The sequence below is a fragment of the Canis lupus genome, chromosome 10 (assembly GCF_048164855.1).
Source record: "Canis lupus baileyi chromosome 10, mCanLup2.hap1, whole genome shotgun sequence".
NCBI classification, from domain to species: domain Eukaryota; kingdom Metazoa; phylum Chordata; class Mammalia; order Carnivora; family Canidae; genus Canis; species Canis lupus.
In genome coordinates, this window is record NC_132847.1 from 51,782,258 (window position 1) to 51,805,325 (window position 23,068).

A 23,068-nucleotide genomic window follows, 5' to 3' on the forward strand; every position below is an offset into this window, starting at 1 on the left:
TACGATCTCCTGGCATTGGATTATACCCTCTCTTCCTTCCTAGAATCCTAAATCCTTCTCAGTTTTCAAGTCCCACCTCCTCTAGGGACGTCTTCACTGAATTCTCTTCTCTTCTCTACATTATGCTATTGGGTGTGATCAATTTATCTTCACAATTCCCTGAAAATTGGGACAGTGGTTAAGCGCCTCCCTTCGGCTCAGGGCGTGATCCCAGAGTCCCGGGATCAAGTCTCACATCGGGCTCCTGCATGAAGCATGCTTCTCCCTCTGCCTGTCTCTTTTTCTGTAAGTAAGTAAGTAAATAAGTAAATAAATAAATAAATAAATAAATAAAATCTTTTTAAAAATTCCCTGAAAATTAAATGTGGATATAAGTCCACTCTCCAAATAAAATTACAGTTTCCTTGTAAACAGCCTGCATCACTGCCCATCCACACAGAAAACTCAAGTCTCTAGATCATTACCCTGGGCTAGGCCTGGTGTTATACTTCTGAATCCTCTGGTGTTTAGCATCCCTTTACCAAGTGCATACCATCTACTAGGTACTTGTTAAATGTCTTACTTGTATCATCTCATTTAATTTTCCCAGTAACTCCCATTCTAAGGAAAAGAAAATTTAAGGCTTAAGAAAAAATAGGTAACATGTACAAGCCACATAACCAATGTGTGCCAGAGAAAGGATCTGAATCAATTCTAAAGAACAGAGTTGTAATCACTATACTATACACCTTTTGTCTTCACTCATTTGATCATTCATTCAAAATTACTACATGCCAGAGCGCCTGGGTGGTACACTTAGTTAAGCATCTGATTCCTGATTTTGGCTCAAATTGTGATCTCAGGGTCATGAGATCGAGCCCTCCATCAGGTTCCATGCTCAGCACAGGGTCTGCTTGAGATGCTCTCTCCCTCTGCCTCCACCTCATACTCTCTAAAATCATAAATAAATCTTTAAAAAAAATTACTACATGCCTACTATGGCTTGTGCTATTCTAGTACCAAGAATAAAGAAAATATATCTCATTCATATAATACAGGTGTAATGTATCATTCCTACCTTCAAAAGGCTCAGTCTTGTGGGGGAGAGAAACACAAAAACACTTATAACCAAGGTAGTATGTATAATGATTGGTCTGTGCAGAGTATCATGGGAGCACAAGGCTGGAGTACCCAACTCAGACTTGGAGAAAGGAGATGTCAAGGAAGATTTCCTATAGGAGGTAGACTTAAAATGAGTCCTATATATAAAGTAGGTTAACTAGGTGAAAGGGTCATTCCAATTAGGTGAGAAGGAAGTAGATAAAGGAAACAAGACAATTCAAGTCAAGGGGAATAAACAAAGAAATTGTTTAAACAAAGCAATAAACAAAGAAATTACAGAGTACACAGGAAGAAGCAGTTCGGTGTTGCTGCAACCTAAAACATGAGACTAAAAAGAGGATGGAGACACAAGCAGGTCTAGAATAAGCAGAGCCCTGGGTGACTGGCTGAGAAGCTCAAACTTGAAAAGTTCCACTGGATTTTTCAATTTAGTAAACAATAAATATTTGCTAAAAAAAAAAAAAAAAAAATCAAATGAATAAGCAGACATTTAAATGTTACTAAGCAGGACTTTGACACAGATTTGTGTCAAAGATCATTTGGGGGAGGAGGTTAGGTGTTACTTCTATTACCTCATTTGAGAAGATATGTGGGGAAGAGGACACGAGGCGAGGAAATCATTCAGAAGGCAATCATATTTCAGGTGAAAAATGATGGTGCCTAAAGTAGTACAACAGTAGGGATAAAGAAAACATAGATTTGAGAAATATTTAGGGGGCAAAATCATCAGAACTTAGTGATCTATGTGACAAGAGCAAGTACAGGAAAGACACGGAGTTCTGCTTCAGATCTGTGAATTTGAACTGTCTATGGGACTTGTACAAGGCAGAGCTGTCTAGCAGAGTGGTCAGAGGTGACGGTGAAAGTCAGAAAAAGGGTCTAACCTAACAACTTTGATTTGGGAGCATGTAGAAGGGAATTAAAACCACGCTAGTTGATGTGTTCACCCAGGCGGTGTATACAGAAAGAAAAGAGCAGTCGGTCAAAGTCACAAGCCTTGGAAACACCCAACACTTTAGGGGAGGAAAAAAAAGACTATCCACAGGAGAAATGGCTGGTGAGAGGTACATGGAGAAACAGCTAGAATGTAAGTTCCTTGCAGAAAAGCATCTGTCTTCTTCATCTCTGTATCATAATAAATGTTTGTTAAATCAGTTGTATTGTCCTAGAAAGCAAAGCAGCAGGAAGTAAGAGTTTCAAAAGCAGCAAAGGGATCCAAAAGTGACTGGAAAATGTCTCTTTGGTTTGATAATCAATTACTGTGACTTTAAGGTTAAAATTTCAGGGGAATATAGGTCTGAAAGCTAGACAGCAGAAAGGAAGGAAAGGTGAGGAAATGGAGACAGAATTTAGAATACTCTTTAAAATAGTATAAAATAGATGGATAAGAAGGGGAATAGGATTACCGGATGACAGCTAAAGGAAGGTGGATCACTAAGAAGTCTTCCTTTCAGGGCACCTGGGTGGCTCAATGTTTGAGCATCTGCCTTCGGCTCAGGGCCTGATCCAGGGTCCTAGGATCGATTCCCACATCTGGCTCCTCGCAGGGAGTCTGCTTCTCCCTCTGCCTCTCTCTTGTGTGTCTTTCACCAATAAATAAATAAAATCTTAAATAAAAAAAAAAAAGTCATCTTTCTTTCTAGTTTGGGGGGTTGAGAGACAGGTGACTAGGGATCTGAGAAGTGTGACAGTGTTTATACAGACAAGGCCATAGACACGACAGAAAAGATGTTTTCTCCATAAAATAGTAGGTAAGAGGGAGGGGTTTGAGAGCTTAATGAACAGTTGAAAAAAATCATCGTAACAAAGTGGATAACATCCAGGCTTCTTAAGTGCAACTGCTTGAGTTCAAATTGTGGCTCCATTACCTATCCACCACTGTGTGACTTGATGCCAGTTATTTAACCTACGCCTTTATTTCTTTAGCTGTAAAACAACATTAAGAATTGCTCTCTAGGGGCACCTGGGTGGCTCAGCGGTTGAGGGGCTGCCTTCAGCTCAGGTTGTGATCCCAGGGTCCTGGGATGGGAGTCCCATATCCGGCTCCCCATAGGGAACCTGCTTCTCCCTCAGCCTATGTCTCTGCCTCTCTGTGTCTCTCATGAATAAATACATAAATAATCTTATTTTAAAAATTGCTCTACAACACATGGTTGTCACAAGACTCAATGAGGAAGTACGCACTTTCAGTGTCTAGCAAAAAGTAAGAGTTTGACACTATTATCGCTGGTTAACGCTGAAGACAAGAGCTAAGGACAAGTAGTAAGATCATCCCACAGCACTGACTGTGCAACTAAGGTGGAAGGACACAAATCTGTGTTGTCTCCTCACGTGTCCAGTCCTGCCTCAAGTATTCTAATGATTCCCAATATAAGTTAGATTCCCTAAAGGCTCTAAACCTGGGCATTAATTCCATATGGAAATTATACCTCTGCTCTATTGAACCAACACCGGCTGCGTGAGGAAAAGCTTGCTTCTTCTGGCCCTCCCATTAGGCCTGTTGAGGAGGATGTGAACGCCCCTCAAGTTCCTTTCAGGGAGCGTTTCTGGAGGAAACAATGTCCTTCCTGACAACCTGAGCCGCCTGCTTGGGCTGAACAGTGCCCATTCTCTAATCTTTTGTCTGTTTGTGTTGTGACCAAGCTAGGGGAGGGGGCCGGGTGAACGAACGTGAGGTGGCGCGGCGACCAACCTGAGGGCCTCCGAAAAACGGCCCAAGGGAGCTTGAGCAAAGCGAGACGCCTACAGCCCGAGGATGGGGCAAAGCCTGACGGGAAAGAAGCCATTAAAAACGTTACTCAAGGAACATCATTCAAGGGTAGTAATGGCCCCGGCCCAGGGCCCACAACCACCGCTTTCCACCCGGCCAGCAAAGGAGGTAGGCCGACAACCGCCTTACCTCGAGACTGTGGAGACAGACAAGCCGAGTCACTGTTCAGAGCCGCACCACTTCCGGCGCTGTGGGATGACGACACACGCTGGAGCACAACGAGTGACGTCACCAGTGCCCGCCCAAAGATTGGTTGAAAGAGTCTCGCCCAATGCCCGGATGCGGAAGCGTCAGCCCCTATTGGTCCCTGCGGGGCCGAGGACCTAGTGCGGTTTCCGGCGATTTTCCCGTTGGGGATGAACACAGCTTCTCTCCCTCTACAAGCCTCTTCCCTAGCACCACCTCTCGGTCTCGGAGCCTGGAGAGACTTCCGGCAGCTCTCCCCTCTGTGGCCGTTTCTAGGCAACTGTGCAGTGCCGGGATTCTCCCTTTGTTAGAAGCAGCTCACTACCTTTATAAGGCCATCTTTTCCGCTGCAGACAGAACCAGCTGTGGCATTGTTTTCCTGCCTTCTTTAAAAACTGCAACCGACTCTCTCTTTTCCCTGGGAGAAGGGGTTGGAGGGGCTAGCGGTAGCGAAACCTGATAAGATTGTTTTAATGCTGTCTCACTAAATGAACTGGCTGACAGGCGGTTAGGGAGGAGAAAAGCAGCGGGATGCCATGCGGGATTGAGATGGGTTTACCGATTCTTATAGCAATTACAGGATGTTCCCGCAGAGTCGCGTATTGCAATTATGCGAAGGCATTTTGGCAGTTGGAAAAATTCCTATCTTGTGGGTGAAGGCATAGTTTGTTAATTTTTCCCAAACTAAATAAAAACTGAGCTTCTTAAGGAGTCACATTTCTTGATCAAGGTGGAATATTGTTTCCTTCGATAGAAAAGCAGGGTCAACGGTATGATAGAGATACCAGAGCTAGCAAAATAGGGTGGGAGAAGCACAGAAAAGAGACTTCCTCTTTTTAGCAGAAAAGATGAGGTTTATATTAGGGTCATACCAGGAAGTAGGGGAGCACAGGAAGCATCTTAGCCGCCACACAGCCCTCATGGTAGTGGAATGTGATTCACACTGCTGGAGGTAAAACCAGGGTAGCTGTGGTCACTTGACAGTTCCCTCAGAATTAAGCTTCTCTTAACCTCTGCTTCTACCTGCCCTGCCTTAGCGTATCTTGCATTCAAAATTTGATTATTTACTATATATTGTGCAAAACTGGGCAGTTTCCATGCCCAACCTATTAGAACTAGCCCTTTGCCTATAGCATATTACTGGCCACAGAAGCAGGGTCACATGGCACAAATGGCACAAGGGGGGTGACAAACACTTAAGACTTTCGCAGACCCTAAAAAGACATATCACAGATACACAGAAATTAATAAAGAGTTGTTTGTGGTATTATCTTATGTTGTAGCCCTTAAAGTATAATCCTTGAATAGTAGCAGTAGCCTCACAACACCTACAGACTTGTTAGAAATGCAAATTCTCAAGCCTCACCCCAGGCTTCCTGATTCAGAAACTGGGAGTGTAGCCCAGCAATCTGATTTAACAAACCCACCAGGTTATCCTGATGCATGATCAAGTTAGAGATTCAAGTTAAGGGGATCCCTGGGTGGCGCAGTGGTTTAGCACCTGCCTTTGGCCCAGGGTGCGATCCTGGAGACCCGGGTTTGAATCCCATGTCGGGCTCCCGGTGCATGGAGCCTGCTTCTCCCTCTGCCTATGTCTCTGCCTCTCTCTCTCTCTCTCTCTGTGTGACTATCATAAGTAAATAAAAAGTTTAAAAAAAAAGAGAGATTCAAGTTAAGAAGGCAAAGATTTCAAACTGTACAGCATGATAGATGTGTTTTGTTGGCCTGATCAAGGTTTTTGAGGGCCTTTTTTTCCTTTTTCAAATTCAAAAAAAATTATAATTGTGGCAAAATACACATAAAAGTTAACATCTAAGCCATTTTTAAGTATACAGCTGAATAGTGTTAAGTATATTCACAGTGTACTGAATCCATCTCCAGAACTTTTTAATCTTGCAAAACTGAAACTATGCATTAAACAACTTCCATTTCCCCCTCCTCTAGCCTTGATAACCACTAATTTACTTTCAGTTTCCATGAATTTGACCATTCTAGATACAGCACATAAGTGAAATGAAACCATGCAGTTTGCCTTTCTGTGACTGGCTTATTTCACTTAGCATAATGTCTTCCAGTTTCATTACTTATAATGGGTCAAAACTTCCATTTTAAGGCTAAATAACACTCTACTGCATATATACACCACACTTTGTTTACAACTGATTTGTCCGTCAAGTCAATGGATGTTTGGATTGCTCCCATCTTATGGCTATTATGAATAATATGAATATAATGAATAATCATGCTATGAACATGATTGTACAAATATCTCTTCAAGATCCTGCCTTCAATTCTTTTGGATATATACCCAAAAGTGGGATTGGTGGGTCATACAATAATTCTATTTTTTGGTTTTTTCGTTTTGTGTTTTTTTTAAGATTTTATGTACTTATTCATGAGAGACACAGAGAGAGAGAGAGGCAGAGACACAGGCAGAGAGAGGAGAAACAGGCTCCATGCAGGAGCCGGATGCCAAACTCGATCCCGGAACTCCAGGATCAACGTCCTGAGCCGAAGGCAGACGCTCAACCTCTGAGCCACGCAGGTGTCCCTAATTCTATTTTTGACATTTGAGGAACCACCTAGTGTTTTCCATAGAAGCTGCACCATTTTGCTTTGAACACAAGGGTTGCAATTTCTCCACATCTTTTTTTTTTTTTTAAGATTTTATTTATTTATTTGAGAAAGAGAGAGATCACGAGCAGGGAGGAAGAGCAGAAGAAGAAGCAGACTCCCCACTGAGCAGGGAGAACAATGTAGGACTTGATCCCAGGCACCCGGGATCATGACCTGAGCCAAAAGCAGAGGCCCAACCAACTGAGCCACCAGGTGCCCCCAATTTCTCCACATCTTTGGTAACACTTGTTATTTTCTAGTTTGGCTTTTTTTTTTTTTTTTTTTATAGCAGTCATCCTAGTGGGTGTGAGGTAATAATCTCATTGTGGCCTTGATTTGCATTTCTCTAATGATTAGTAATGTTGAACACTTTTTCATATGTTTGTTGGCCATTCATATATCTTCTTTGGAGAAATATCTATTCAAGTCCTTTGCCCATTTTTTTATTCTTTTTGGTCCCTCATTTTTAAATCAAGTTATTTTGTTATTGTTGCACTGTATAAGTTCTTTTTATATTCTAGATACTAATCCATTGTCACATATATGATTTGCAAATATTTTTCCCATTTTATAGATTGCCTTTTCACTCCATTGATTGTGCCCTTTGATGCACAGAAATTTTTAATTTTGATGTTGTTCAATTTATCTATACTTTTGCTGCCTGTGCTTTTGGCATCATATCTAAAAAAAAATCATTGGAAGTTTTTCCCTTGTTTTTTTTCAGTTTTAGATCTTATATTTGGATCTTTGACCCATTTGGTCATTTTTTATATGGTGTAAGGTAAACACACATCCAACTTCATCCTTTTTGCCTGTGGATATTCTGTTTTCCTAACACCATCTGTTGAAAACATTGTCTTTTCCCTACTGCACAGTCCTGAAATCTTTGTTAAAAATCATTTTGACCATATATGTAAGGGTTTATTTCTGGCTTCTCTGTTCAATTCCATTACTCTATATGTCTGTCTTTATACCAGTACTACCTGTTTTGATTACTGTGGCTTTGTAATAACATCTGAAATCAGGAGTTATGAGACTTTCAACTTTGCTCTTCTTCAAGATTGTTCTGGCTATTCTTCTCAGGGGGTTTTAATTATATTTTAATTCCAACAGTTATAAATTAGAAGATCTCACGTGAAAATCGGGATTCTTAGTCTCTTGAAAAAAAATCAATAAATCCAGCAAATTCTGGCAACAAATAGCCAAAATTGTGAATGACTATCATGTGCTCTCCCGTTTGCCACTGTCTCCCTCCAACTCATCTATAACTTCTCTGGTCCCTGAAGGCCGTTCTTTCTTTGAGACTTTGAGAATCCTAATCTAAGGGAACAGCAATTGGAACCAAAAGACCAACCTGGGGAGATTACAGAGTCCAGAGATTTGCTCAGAAAGAAAAGTACAGAATCCTGGGAAGAGGGAAACTTCATTTTGTTTTTAGTTTTGGGGGGATTTGTTTTTGTTTTTTGTTTTGTTTTGTTTTATTTTGTTGGTGGGGGATAGGTTGGGAAGGAAAGGGGAGAGGTGTCAGAAAAGACCTGTCTGAGGAAAGGGAAATAAACCAAGCCCAGAAGGTTCAAAAGGACACAGACAAGGGAAGACAGGAGAATATTCCAGATCTATGATCTACACTGAAAAAAGAGCAATATACAAAAGCCCTACAGCAAGCCTTAAGCACGTTCTTTCAGGCATGCTAGAACTCCAGTGGAGCTGAAGAGTGGACAATGAAAGGAAATGATGAGATCTGAGCAAGGGTCAGATAGTAAACCATTTATGAACTATGTGGGCTTGTCCTATATTCAATGAAAAAGCTCTGAAGAGTTAGCCAGGGGAATAATATTATTTGATTTTTGTTTCATTGGATGGTATGGCTGCTGTGAGGAAGAATGGATGGGGTGGGAGGTGGGGTGCATGGGGCAAGAACAGAAAAGGTGAGAGCAGTTAGGAGTATGCTGATATAGTGCAAAGGATGTCAGCAGCCCAGACAAGAGGAAAAAGACAGACTGATTCAAGAGATGTTTTGGAGGCAGCATCAACTGGACAAGACATATTCTTCTCTGTAGGCAGACCCAGGTGAGATGCCAAATAATAAAGATCACTTAGTGGGGATAGAAACAAAACCTAGTGAGCTATAAATTTAGTTGCATGTTTCATATATCCAAAATCTTCTCACTGCAGGCACCCACAACTCTATCTGCAGGCTTCCTCTGGACCCAGGAGCCTTTCCTGAGTGCATAGAGACCAGAAGTGAGGGGATCTATACCCCTGGGATCATTTGTGAAATGATGTAAAGAAGTGGATGGAGGGATCCCTGGGTGGCTCAGCGGTTTAGCGCCTGCCTTTGGCCCAGGGCGCGATCCTGGAGTCCTGGTATTGGGTCCCACATCAGGCTCCCGGCATGGAGCCTGCTTCTCCCTCCTCCTGTGTCTCTGCCTCTCTCCCCCCACCGCCTCTCTCTCTCTCTCTCTCTCTCTCATAAATAAATAAATAAATCTTAAAAAAAAAAAAAAGAAGTGGATGGATTAAAAAAAAAGTGGATGGGTAAATTTGTTTCCTCATCTTAGGGTGAAACAATTTTGAAGTATGTGCAACGCTGTCTCCCAGAGGCTCTCTAGCAACACTAAGCCCCAGTTGCCCTGAGTGGTAGCCTGCACATTGGCTTCCTTCCCATCCCAGCCTCTCTTCTCCACTCCCCTACTGGGGCCTCTTTGGATCATCTCCTAAATGACATGCTAAAATCCTTGCCTAGTGTCTGTTTCTGGGGGAATCCAGCCTAACAAACTCTTCCTATTTTCTACTGATATCATTTTATTTCTCTTTGTAGATAAGGTAATAATTCCTATTCCTCCCCAAACTTTTAATATTACAGTACAAAGATTAAATCATATTCACAAAACACTGGGGCAAAATTACAAGGAACTTGGTGAAAAAAATCATTACCTTTCTTTATAATTAACTATGATAAGAAAAATTAAAAACAGTATTTGGAAAAATAGTATTGATTTTGGCTAAATATTTAAAGTAAATACTTTAAAATTTTTCATAAGAAACGAGTATGTTTCTATAAATATTACCTTTTTATTCTTTTTCTTAAGACTTTATTTATTTATTTGAGAGCATGTCTGTGTGAGCAGGGGGAGGGGCAGAGGGAGAGGGAAAGAAAATCTCATGCAGACTCCACACTGAATATAGAGCGGGACTTGGGGCTCAATCCCACAACCCTGAGGTCATAACCTGAGATGAAATCAAGAGTTGGACGCTTAACCAAATGAGCCACCCAGGTGCCCCTGTGAATGTTACCTTTTTGACATTGGGTTTCATGATGAAACAAAATATATGTTTTCTGATTAAAATTCCTTAATCATAATCTTTTCAAATTCTTGGTAGTCCCATCTATAATTGACACACCAATAGAGAAGTTCTATCCTATACATCACAGTGTAAACATGCTAATGCATCCATAAACTATACCCTATAATTTACTTTAAGATCTACCACCTATAATTTACACCTTATTGGTTTTCTTTTTTTTTTTTTTTTTTTTTTAACACCTTATTGTTTTTCAACTCCTGCTTTTAGGACTGTGTTAACTTCCTACTATGGGTTGATTTCATAGCTTAACTCCTTCAAGTTTCTATATTTCTAAGAGTTCAGGGAATAGTCACCATTATCCCAAGTAGTGACATTCATATCATTGATGGTTCATGTTATAATTTTTATTTCAATCAGCAATTCTTATTTGTGTAAATCACAGATGTTGTGCTGGTCTCTCCTTAAATGTCTTATAAACATATTAAGGAGAAAGTCACAGGAAGTTCTAACTTGTCCTGCCTTCCCTCCCACCATCTCCTCACTCCTAGCCTTGTACCAGCAATACTCAACTTCTTACCCTTCAATGCCCTCCTATCCAATACTGAAATGGATGTTCCTACTTCTTTTCCCCACTTACTTACAAATATTTATTGAGAGGGGATCCCTGGGTGGCACAGCAGTTTGGCACCTGCCTTTGGCCCAGGGCGCGATCCTGGAGACCCGGGATCGAATCCCACATTGGGCTCTCGATGCATGGAGCCTGCTTCTCCCTCTGCCTGTGTCTCTGCCTCTCTCTCTGTGTGTGTGTGTGACTATCATAAATAAATTTAAAAAAAAACCAAATATTTATTGAGTACCTGCTATATTGATAGGTACAGTTTAAGGTATAAGAAATACAGAAATGAACAAAATAAAAACACCTTTTCAGTCTAGTGGAGAGAAAACTGATAACATACAAACAAATGTATGTCATATGTTTATTTAAATGTCACAAGAAAGCAATATAAATTATTCCATGCTATTAAAAGAATCCTATGCAAAACCATTTATACTAATACCATTTATATTAATTTCTAGAACATGGAAAACTAAAATCTATAGTGGAAAAAAATCATAACACTGATTATCTCTCTAAAAACAGGGCCAGGAATTGACTGAAAAAGGCATTTGAAAGAACTTTCTTGGTGATAGTGATATTCTATATCTTGATAAGGGTTTGGGTTAACTGATACATGTGTCTGTCAAAATTCATCAAAATTGTACAATTAAGACTTGCGCATTTCTTTCTATGTAAACTTACCTAAAAAACTTTAAACAAATATTGAACTCTAGTTAATGATACATAAGCTGAAATATTGAAAGACAAAAGGTACTGTTATCTGCAATTCACTGAATTGTATATAAAAAGTAGATGAATAGAGAGATGAAGAAAAATGAGATAGAGCAAGCAGAGTAAGATGCCAATTGTAGAATCCAGTGGTTAAAAAAAAAAAAAAAAAAAGAATCCAGTGGTTATATGGGATGAGCAAAGCCCTGGCCCAGTTGCAGTACTCAAATGCATTCCTAGATCAGAGGAGTTCTAGCTCTCCATTGGCTGATACATTTATTCATTCACTCAACAAGTATTTCTGAGCACCTCCTACTTGTCATTGTTTTAGGTACTATGGCTACCAAATTTAAACAAAAAGTTCCTGCTTTCAAAAAGCTAACAATCGGGATCCCTGGGTGGTGCAGCGGTTTGGCGCCTGCCTTTGGCCCAGGGAGCGATTCTGGAGACCCGGGATCGAGTCCCACGTCAGGCTCCCGGTGCATGGAGCCTGCTTCTCCCTCTGCCTGTGTCTCTGCCTCTCTCTCTCTCTCTCTCTGTGTGACTATCATAAATAAATAAAGAAAAAAAATTTAAAAAAAAAAAAAGCTAACAATCTAATGGGGAGGGGCAGAACATAAAGAAATATATAGGTCATGTAAAGATAAATGCTATAAGGAAAAAGCAATATAGAAAGTGATGTGGATATTTTGAATATTATGAAAGGCCTTTTTTGAGCACAGACCTAAAAGAAGAAGTCATGTGGATATCTAGGTGGAAAAAGGAAATCATCAAAGGATTTTAAGCAGAGGAGTAACCTTTTTTTTGGAGCTCTGCCACTACCAATTTTTATTGAAGTGACATATTTCTAAAGGATCATTCTATTTATTTCATGGCATCAGAATCTTAAAAAGAGGGACTGGCTTACAATTCTGCTGTTTCTTCAAACCTTAATGTCTGTATCCGTTCACCACTTAGAGTGCCTCCTCTGTATCAGGCAGAGAGCTAAGTGTTGAGGATGGAGAAGTTAAGCCAGACACAGCTCCACAGTTTAAGGGACTTTCAAACTAGTGAGCAAGCAGCCAGCATAATTTCACATTTCACAGAGTTACCCCTAAGCTATTCTATTCTCCCAAGCCTGTCGGTATCCTTCCTGCCACATACTGACCTAGCTGCTTTTATACTTCAGACTGGACACCCAGTGGCATTTTCCTGACCATGGTTTGGCTCCTCTTGGCAACAGATTTGTATGTCTATGCTTTTACACTATTCAGACAACCACAAAACTCTCCTACCTTGTCACTCATTTTGCCAGCAAAGCTCCATCTCTGCATATCAAAATAACACAGTTTAATGAAGTTTACTCTTTCTACACACATAGAATAATATAACTCTAAATGATATGTTTGTAAAAAAAAAAATAAAATAAATGATATGTTTGTAACAAATGTTTTTAACCACTCTCCAGAGAGCTTTTGATACAGAAAAGACGTCACTTTCCACCTATGTGACTTCTCCCAATATCTTGGAGATAGTAGATACGGTAAATGTGATTGAAGAGAAAAAAGAACAAAAATATTTTTTTGTAAAAGGTAGATTTAGCTTCTCTGTGGTAACCTATTACTTTACTAGACCCCATTGATTCTCATTTCTCACCTTTCTATAGTCCCTCCCTACACTGACTCTGGACTTGGCCAAGGGACTGGCTTTGGCCAGACATTAACAAGTACAAGCCTTGCTAAATGCTTGTACATTGTGGCCTATCCTCTTGGGGTATTTCTCTTCAGAACCTAGCTGTCATGCTGTGAGAAACCCAGCTTAGTCATGTAAAGAGATCATGTGAAAGAAAACTGGGGTCCTAACCAACCATCCCAGCTGAGCTCCTGGCTAACAGACAGCATGTGAATTGCCCAGCTTGGAAGGACCTTCTAGCCCTAGTTGAACCATCCCAGCAGTCACCACATAGAACAAAGATGAGCTATGCCTGCTAAGCCTTGCCCTGATAGCAGAATTTTGAGCAAATAAATAACTTGTTACACTTTGGGGGCAATTTGTCCCACAGTATTAGAATACCCTTTTCTTTAAAAAAAAAAAAAAAATATATATATATATATATATATATATATATATATATATATATATAAAAGGGACACTGTCACCACTGTATGCTGGAATTCTTAAGACTGAAATAGGGATCCCTGGGTGGAGCAGTGGTTTAGCGCCTGCCTTTGGCCCAGGGCACAATCCTGGAGACCCGGGATCGAATCCCATGTCGGGCTCCCGGTGCATGGAGCCTGCTTCTCCCTCTGCCTGTGTCTCTGCCTCTCCCTCTCTGTGTGACTATCATAAATAAATAAAAATTAAAAAAAAACAAGACTGAAATATATGAACTTTGGGTCAAGGTTCATTTTCCCCATTAAGAGAACTGCCTTACATATTTGTGTAATTGTTAGCTTAATGTCTGTGCTCTCATTCATCTGCAACCTCTGTAAGGGAGGATTATGTTTGTCATGGTCAACACTGTCTCATTGACCTATAAAGGCCCCTAGCACATAAGATGCACTCAATCAACATTTTAGTAAGTCAATATCATGTTGATTTACTAGCTCTGTTAGTTCCTGTATTTGCATAAGATAGTAATTCTTTGACCATTATTACTAGCAAATGCTTATATAATGTTTACTACTTGTAGATACCTGTACTTTACATTAACTCATTAACTATTTAATCTTCACAATAATCCTATAAGCTAGGTACTATCATTATCCTCTTTTACAGATGGGGAAACTGAGACACAGAAAGGATAAATAACTTGCTTATTGGGGGGCCAGGATCCAAACCAAGGAAGTCAGTTTCCAGAATCCATATTCTTAGCCACTACATTATCTCTCCCAGATTCCTATCCTAAGTCTGGCAGTGCAGTGCCATTGCTGCTGAAACAAGAATAAGGTAAGGTGACACATCAGAAGATGAAGAACATTGTCATAATTAAGACATGACCATGACTCTGTAGATAGAAAGCTGGACACAGAGACCAGGTTCTTGCTCTGAAACACCTTTACAATGTCAATGACATCAGGAATGAGAGGTGGTGATATCCCTTATGCCACACCCTACCCCCAAGCTCCAACCCTGCCAGGTAAAATGACTAAACACCAACCTGTGGACTCAGGTCAACCCCATTCCCCCTACAGGGCTATAAAAAGCTGTGAGACAGTGGCTGCTATCTCAGCATTGAGTCTCTTTTGATGCCTGTGCTACTGAACCTATCACTGCATCTTCCTGAAGCTCAACATAGAAAACGATGGCAAAGGCACACCCTGACATCATCATAAGCCCTACTTCTCCTCTAAAGGAAAGCCTGGGTGTGGGAGTCTGGATTTAAGCCAGTGGCACTCTCAAGGTCACCTGCAAACTGACTTCCCAATTTGATGAGTACAGTACTTTCCTAACCCAATACTACCACTACCACCACCACCAGCAAGTGTGTATACACACAGACAAATGCCTCTGGCCTCTCATATGTGGAGAAAACATAAGAAATTTAACATTAAAATGGTGAAATGGCAGGGCACTTGGGTGGTGCAGTCAGTTAAGTGTCCGACTCTTGGTTTCAGCTCAGGTCATTATCTCAGGGTCTTTGGATCAAGCCCTGGGTTAAGGCTTCATGCTCAGTGTGGACTCTGCTTGAGATCCTCTCTCCCTCTCCCTCTGCCCCTCTCCTGCTTGTGCATTTTCCTTTCTCTCTCTCTCTCAAATAAATAAAAATCTTTTTAAAAAAAATACTGAAGTGGCAGTTTAACTCAAGAGTAGAAGAATTATTTCACAGCTGTGTTGTTAGATAACTACAAAAGGGGTACAGAGTTGGGGAGCAAGATTTTAAGTCTTGGAAATTAGAGGGGTTTTTTAAGGTTTTATTTATTTGACAGAGAGAGAGAGAACACAAGCAAAGAGCAGCAGGCAGAGGGAGAGGAAGAAGCAGGCTTCCAGGTGAGCAGAGAGCCCAAAGTGGGGCTTGACCCCAGGACGCTGAGATCATGACCTGAGCCGAAGGCAGATGCTTAACTGGTTGAGCCACCCAAATGCCCTACAGGGGACTTTCTAGAGAAAGTCTTCAAACTGGGTATTCTCCATTTGACATTCCCTCAACAAATACTTTTTGCTCTCTGCTATATGCCAATAACTGTCCTAGGTATGGGAGATAAAACCTGTGATGCTATCTATGATCACTGAGACAGCCCCCCGCCTCAGTGTAACCTGCTGAATCTTTTTTGGGTGTGCTGCCATCCAGCTATAAGAGGCATCCTTATGAAATGGCCACCCTGTCAGTGATGCTGTCAAGGACACTGCTTCTGATACAACACAATGTTCTCTTAAGAGCATCCCTGGGAAACAATCCAATCTGATCTCAATTTAGGGAATAGTTTTACTTTTGCAGAATAATGGGTTTGTTTTTTTATCAATGGACACCATGAACTGTGGGACCAATGAGGCTATCAGCTTAGAGATAAATTCATGGCCCAGCTATAGCAAATGTGAAGGTCATTCCTACATGCATTATTAGCTTTGTCCCTGGTTCTGTTTTGTCTCTACCCACATTTTTATTTCTTCATTCTCTGCACTTTTAATTTATGGCATCTTGAGGTGTGCGTGTGTGTGTGTGATTTTTTTGTTTGTTTTTTGGGTTATTTTTGTATCCTTAGAAATGACTATGAACCCTTCTGGAAGAAACATCACCATCAAAGTTTATAATATACTATACACATTCATATATATGCTATGTTAGAGGTGTGTCCACAGCATGATGTGGGAACACAGAGGGCTTATAATTCTGTTAAGGGCATTAGAGAAGACCTTGCAAAAGGCTCATTTCTTGGGTTGTATCTTTTGTTTGTTCTTTGCTTTGTTAAGGATGTTATAGAATTTATTCATAGTGACAAGCATTAAACAAAATTAAATTGCTGCCAAGTAAAAGATACTAAAAAAAAAAAAAATCTCGCAGAGTAGATTTTTATATCATCTCATAAGTTCATGGGACACCACATAAACTGTTTACAACAAATTGAGGCTACTTCCACAAGTTTCCTTTCATCAATTTTTTTCTGACAAAAAGGTCAGGGGCACAAATAATTCATATCTACATCAGAATTTATGTGCAGAGAAGGAAATTCAAATGGAATATCAAAATAAAATTGGAAAATACTTGATTTCAAAGTGAGGTAAAGAATTAAAATATTTACCGACAAGATAGATAGACATATAGATATAGATAGATATAGATATAGATATAGATATCTATATATATATAACTGAATTATTCAAATTAAGGAGAACAAGCAAGCTTTAGAAACTAAAATGATCCAGATCAAGTGTCTCAGTTTGGAGCAGATACTAAGAATCATTTAGTTCAGTTGCATACCTGTGCAGCAGTATTCTTCCTTAATTCTTCATTCTATTTTGCAGGTAGACCCCCAGCCTTGGACTTTCCCTGGGTTGTGTGGCTGCCTATGTGAGAACAGGGTGAGAAAAAGAATAGTTGCTGACACATTGTTTTAAGTGTGCTGGATCAACAGATTATTTTTAAATACACTGATTGAGCTCTTTTTTTTTTCTTTAAAAAGAGTTCTATCAATATAAAAACTCATATTGACCAACTGCATACAGAGGACCTCAAAAGAGAAATAAGTCAGGATCACATGGATGAGGCATTCCACAATTTACAAATAAAAAGACAGAAAAGACATGTTCGCATCCTTTCATTCTTCAACAGTGTGAAAAATTACAATCATTGTCCTTCACATAATAAAAAGAAAAAGAGAAGGTAAAATAGACTTCATGACCTCTTTCAGTTACCTACACAGCCTGGCACTTTATTTTTTTTCTTTTTCTTTTTTGCATTTTTAAAATTTAAATTCAATTTGCCAACATATAGTATAACACCCAGTGCTCATTCCATCAAGTGCCCTCCTTAATACTTGTCACCCTAAGGCCTGGCACTTTAAAGGGAGCACAATGCATATTCATGTATTCATCCAGTAAATATTTATTGAGTACCTACCCTGTGCCCGTCAATGTTCTAGATGCCTGGGATATATCATAAAACAAAGATTCCTGCCCAAGTGAAATTTTAGTTCAATTGGAACAGAGGTAGAGAGAGAAGAGACAATAAATATGTTATATCATCAGTGCAATGGAAAAAAAGAAAAAGTAGAGCAGAGAAGGAATTGGAATGCTGAGGAGGAATAGCAGATTGCAATTTTTAATAGGGTAGACCCTATAGGGCTCATTGAGAAGGTGACATTTAAACAAAGCCTTGAGGAAGATAAGGTGCTCAATAAACATTTGTTGATTAAATAAATGAATTAGAGCAAAAAAAGGCAGAAAAGAATAAGGCATGTTCAGGTAATGATGAGAAATCAGCTTTGAGGAGGTAGACTACTGGGAGATGAATCTGAGAAGGAGATGGGAGGCTCATTGGCCTGGGTATAAAACTAAAGGTATGGATTTATAAAATCTAGAATTTACAAAGAACTTTCTGTTATCGTCTTAATTAACTATCACATCTCCAGCATAGTTAATTTCATCTCCACTTTACCAATAAGGAAACTATGCTCAGAGAGGCTCAGTAATTTTCCTGAGATCACATAGCCAGTCAGATGCAGAGCCAGAACTTAAACCTGACTTTCAACTTCAGGCTGTCCCTATTGCCCTGTCACCTCCCCCAAGAAAAAGTACACAAGTTGTAAAAAGAAAGGAGAGTTGTAAAATATACTACTAAAATATAAAATATCACATGCCAGTTATAAAAAAACATAGAAATAGGATGTAAAAATAAAATCTAATGTAAACTTCTATTTTTAAAAATTTTAAACATGTTTTCAAAATTATACACTCTGTAGAGCAACCAATAAATTGTGGATGCTCAACAAAAAGTTAAGACAGTAAAATAAGAGCCTATTTTGAACCCGGCACTGTGGTATTGGCAACAGAGAATACATGGCTACAAGTCTATTTCTATCATAAGTACCTTTCTTTTTTTAAGATTTTATTTATTTATTCATGAGAGACACACAGAGAGAGGCAGAGACAGGCAGGGGTAGAAGCAGGCTCCCCACAAGGAGCCTGATGTGGGACTTGATGTGGGACCCGACGTGGGACTTGATCCTGGAACCCAAGGATCAAGACCTGAGCCAAAGGTAGACACTCAACCACTGAGCCACCCAGGCATCCCATAAGTACCTTTCTTTTTACTACAAACTTCTACATACTTTTACTTTCAGATTGATTTTTCTCTTACAAACACAATAATATTTTGTAATTTTCATTAATAAAAAATATTATTTCTCAATTATAAAAGAAATACTTGAATGCTTTCTTCAAAAAGTTAAAGTCTCAGAGATAAGTAAGCAGTACTATCAAATTGGAGTATTATCCTCCAGCTCTTTTTCTATGGATACTTGTATATCCAAGTGGTTCCTGACTACATGTAGATGTTAATATGTTTAAAACTGAACTTACCATTTTCCCCTCAGAGTAAATCAGGTCACCTGATGTCCTGTGTCTGTAAATGGCATCATCCATCAGAAACCTTACATTCCATATTTTATCTGCCCACTCACCTATCATATCTGACCATCAATCTATTCCTACAAGTTTACCTCTGTAATGTCTTGTGTTACTACCCTCTCTTCTCATTCTTACTTCCACTGCTTTAATATTGGCTACCAGTTCTACTATTGCCCAGCCAGGTTCACAGGTGTGTGACCGGTGGAGTCACACACAGTCTCACATTTAGAGAGGCTCCATGCTTGGAGCCTTTGCTATCACTGTCTTAAAATTATTAATAATCTTTTAATAAGGGGCCCTATGTTTTCATTTTGCACTGAGACTCACAAATTATGTAGCCAATTTTATACTATTGTAATAGCATCCTAATTAGTACCCACTTTCCCAGTAAGGCCCTGCTGCAACCCACCCTCCACAACTCTGTAGGGAATTAAAAAGAAGATATTCCATTAGAATCAGATCAAGCAAACATGGCACAGAGGTCTCCCTAATTTGAGGCTGAGAGGTCTGAAGTATGACTTTAAATTGAAAAGATGAATTAATGAAAAATTAAATTTCCATATAACCAAAGAGCTAACCCACATTATCTATGGATACTTTTCCATTACAATTACTTAGGGAAAATGGCCAAAGTAAACACAACCCTCCGTGAAGCCAGAGTGGTATAGGGAAAGATGACAGGCTTTGCATTCAGAAAGAATGAGTTGAAATACCAAATCTGACTACTTACTGTGTAACTTTGGGCAAATTACTTGAATTCTCAATTTTTTACTTTCTTATTGATTAAATAAAGAAAATTATCTGGCAGGACTTTTCTGAGACTCACAAAATAATAGAGACCCAGTTCAGTTCAACACTTACTGAATGTCTACTCTATGCAAGACCATGCCTTTATGCCAATGACATCAAGACGATTAAGACTTCCTTACATTATGGAAAAGAAGAGGGGACTGAGGTGAGGAGAAACTTTATAAGGGAAAAACCTAACAAATGCTACCTCACCAGGTGAGATCAGGTAAACATCAATAGGGATAAGTCATGTTCATAGTATGTACCTTGGATATGATATGACGGAACTAAGCACTAACATTGTGGTCTTACTCCCCCGAACCCATTGTAGAACCAAACTAAAATGGAATCACTTATGTCAGAGACAAAATGGAGATGGTCAGTACAGGCATCTAAAGGACACTTAACCTAATCTTAGAGGAATTTACAGTTCTTCTCAGAAATCAGCAAGTACATCAGCCAATTCCCAAAGGCCAAGTCAATTCATGCCATCTCTGGAATTCCTCATTCCCCTGACTCAGCTACCCTAATCCAAACAAGAAAGAAGACCACTAGGAAACCAATTATCTGAAAAAAACAAACAAACAAACAAAAAAACAAAAAAACAAAACAAAAAAAAAAAACCTTCCACATTTACCCCATGAAAAATCCCTTAGACTTGAAACTCATTTCTCCAGTTGCCCTGAGTTCTCCAGCTTGCAGGTAGAAAGCCTTGCAATAAACTCATCTCTCTGCTTTTTTAAATTCAGTGTACAGTTTGGATTTTGACATTATAAACCCAGTCTTACCATGAGAAAAACATTAGACAAACTCAAAATGAAAAAGAGTCTACAAAATATCTGGCCAGTGCCCCTTAAAACTGTCAAGGTTATCAAAAGTAAGAAAAGTAAATTTAAAAAATCTGAGACATTGTAACATTTAAGAGGAGTCTAAGGACCACTATGACCAAAAATAATGTGTGGTATCCTGGCTGGGGTCCTGGAACAGAAGAGAGACACCAAGTACAAACTAAGGACATTCAAATAAATAGTGAGCTTTAGTTACTAATAATGTATCAGTATTCGTTGATCGTTGATTAGTTGTAACTCTTGTTATGTTAACATGCTGACAATAGGGAAAATTGGATGCTAGATACAAAGGAATGCTCTATACTATCCTTGCAACTTTTCTAGTCTGAAACTATTCTAAAATAAAAAATGTATTTAAAAAATAACAACTAGGGGCACCTGGGTGGCTCAGTTAAGCATCATCTGGTCATGATTCTGGGGTCCTGGGATCAAGCCCCAAGTCAGGCTCCCTGCTCAAGGGGGAGTCTGCTTCTCCCTCTCCCTCTGACCCTCCTCCCTGCTCATGCTTTTGCTCATTCTTTCTGTCTCAAATGAATAAATAAAAAAATTTTTAAAAATTTAAAAAATAAAAAATAGCAATTGGAATGGTGAGTGGTTGCAAGGGAGAGGAGCTCATAAAGAAGACTACACCATATATAGTTCTACAGAGAAGAAGAAAAGCAAATTGGTGACACTCAAAAAAAAAAAAAAATTCCAGCCTCATTAGGCCCCACAGTCAATTAAAAACTAAACATTTCAAGAAATTTAATTTATACAAGCATAAGAAACAGTATTTCAGGTACAATTTACTTTCCATTTTGTACTTTCCAATAAAAATTTTCTCTTTTTAATCTAAAGAAAAAAGTATAATGGTAATTCTGCACACCCAAAACTGGATTCATCTTTACCCTCTCCAATTCTGCCCCACCACAGCCCTCTTGTCCTCCTCTTTCTAGGCTCGCTATCCCAGGAAGGGCCTCAGCATCATCCTGTTGCTCAGGCCGTTACGCCGGAGGTCAGCCATGATTCCTTCTCCCTCACCTCTGCAGCTAGTCACAATGAGCTGCAGATTCCACCTCTATGTTTCTATTTCTCTCCCTCTCCATTTCTATTATTTAGGCCTCACCACTTGTAATCTTCTCTCTCACAATAAAAGCTTCCTAAGAATCCATCTTTCACATTAGCACCAAACGATTGCTCTAAAATGTAAGTATGGGGATCCCTGGGTGGCGCAGCAGTTTAGCGCCTGCCTTTGACCCAGGGCGCGATCCTGGAGACCCGGGATCGAATCCCACGTTGGGCTCCCGGTGCATAGAGCCTGCTTCTCCCTCTGCCTATGTTTCTGCCTCTCTCTCTCTCTGTGTGACTATCATAAATAAATTTTTAAAAAAATTTTTAATAAAAAAAATAAAAAATAAATAAAATGTAAGTATGATCAAATAATCTATAAAAAAGAGTTGCTGTGAGGATTAATATATGACAATACTTGTAGAAAGTTTAGCCCAGTGCCTGATAGGTACTCAGAAAAAAAGTCCGCTCTTAGAGGTTATGTCACCATCCTCTCAATATTTTTTCAAGATAAAATTCAAACTACTAGCATAGTGCTCAAGCCCCAATGACTTGGTTTCTGTCATGCCTCTAGCCATCCAGCTACCTCCTTGGACACTTGTAATATGGTCACATGGTTATGGAAAGTTATGAAGCATACCACTGAAATAAAATAAATGGTAAGACAAAAGACCACTCATGATAACAAAAAGACAATGTTTAGTAACAACCTCAAGAAGAAATGATCGGGACCTAGCCTTTAAAAAAGAGCGACTATAGGGGATCCCTGGGTGGCTCAGCAGTTTAGCGCCTAGGGCGTGATCCTGGAGTCCTGGGATGGAGTCCTGCATCCGGCTCCCTGCATGGTGTGTCTCTGCCTCTCTCTCTCTCTCCCTGTGTCTCTCATGAATAAATAAATAAATTCTAAGAAAAAAAAAAACAGCAACTATAAAACACAATAAAGGGAATATGTAGCTGTATGCATAATATACCTTGTTCACGGATAGGAAGAGTCAACCTGATAGACATGTTAATTCTCCCCAAACCAACTGACATATAAAAGCACTGTAATTGTAATCACAATCCAAATCACATCAGGATTTAGGGTTAATTGGTCAGAAGTATTCTTAAATTCATCTGGAAAGATAAACAAACTAGAAAATGCCAGGAAAAACTGTAAAAAGGAGGAACACTGAGGGGACCTAGGCCTCCCAAGACATTAAAATGCATCGTAAGAGGTGCCTGGGTGGCTCAGTCAGTTAAGTGTCTGCCTTCTGCTCAGGTCATAATCCCAGGGTCCTGGGAGCGTCAGGTTCCCTGCTCAGCTGGGAGTCTGCTTCTCCCTCTCCCTCTGCCTTCCCCTGCTCATGTCCGTGTTCTCTCTCTCTCTCAAATAAATAAAATCTTTGAAAAATAATTTTTAAAATGCATTTTAATGTAAATTCAGTATATAAGAAAAATAGCATTTCATATTAGTCAGGAAAAACAGTATTAAAACAGAAAAACTGGTTCACCATTTGAAGAAAAATAAAACTCAATTACTTACAAATA

The 23,068-nt window shown here is 39.5% G+C and overlaps 1 protein-coding gene across 19 annotated transcripts in view; it reads right to left on the minus strand.

Annotated features, from left to right (window-relative positions):
* APTX (aprataxin) overlaps window positions 1–23,068 on the minus strand; it is a 42,644-nt gene that overhangs the window by 14,995 nt on the left and 4,581 nt on the right. For 2 of the 19 annotated variants that reach the window (XM_072841636.1, XM_072841647.1), the window contains exons 1-2: window positions 4,001–4,079; window positions 3,794–3,868 (exon numbers count right to left, since the gene is read on the minus strand). The gene's annotated coding sequence lies outside the window, so the exon portion shown is untranslated. The other 17 variants (XM_072841648.1, XM_072841639.1, XM_072841650.1 and 14 more) reach the window with 17 other exon arrangements.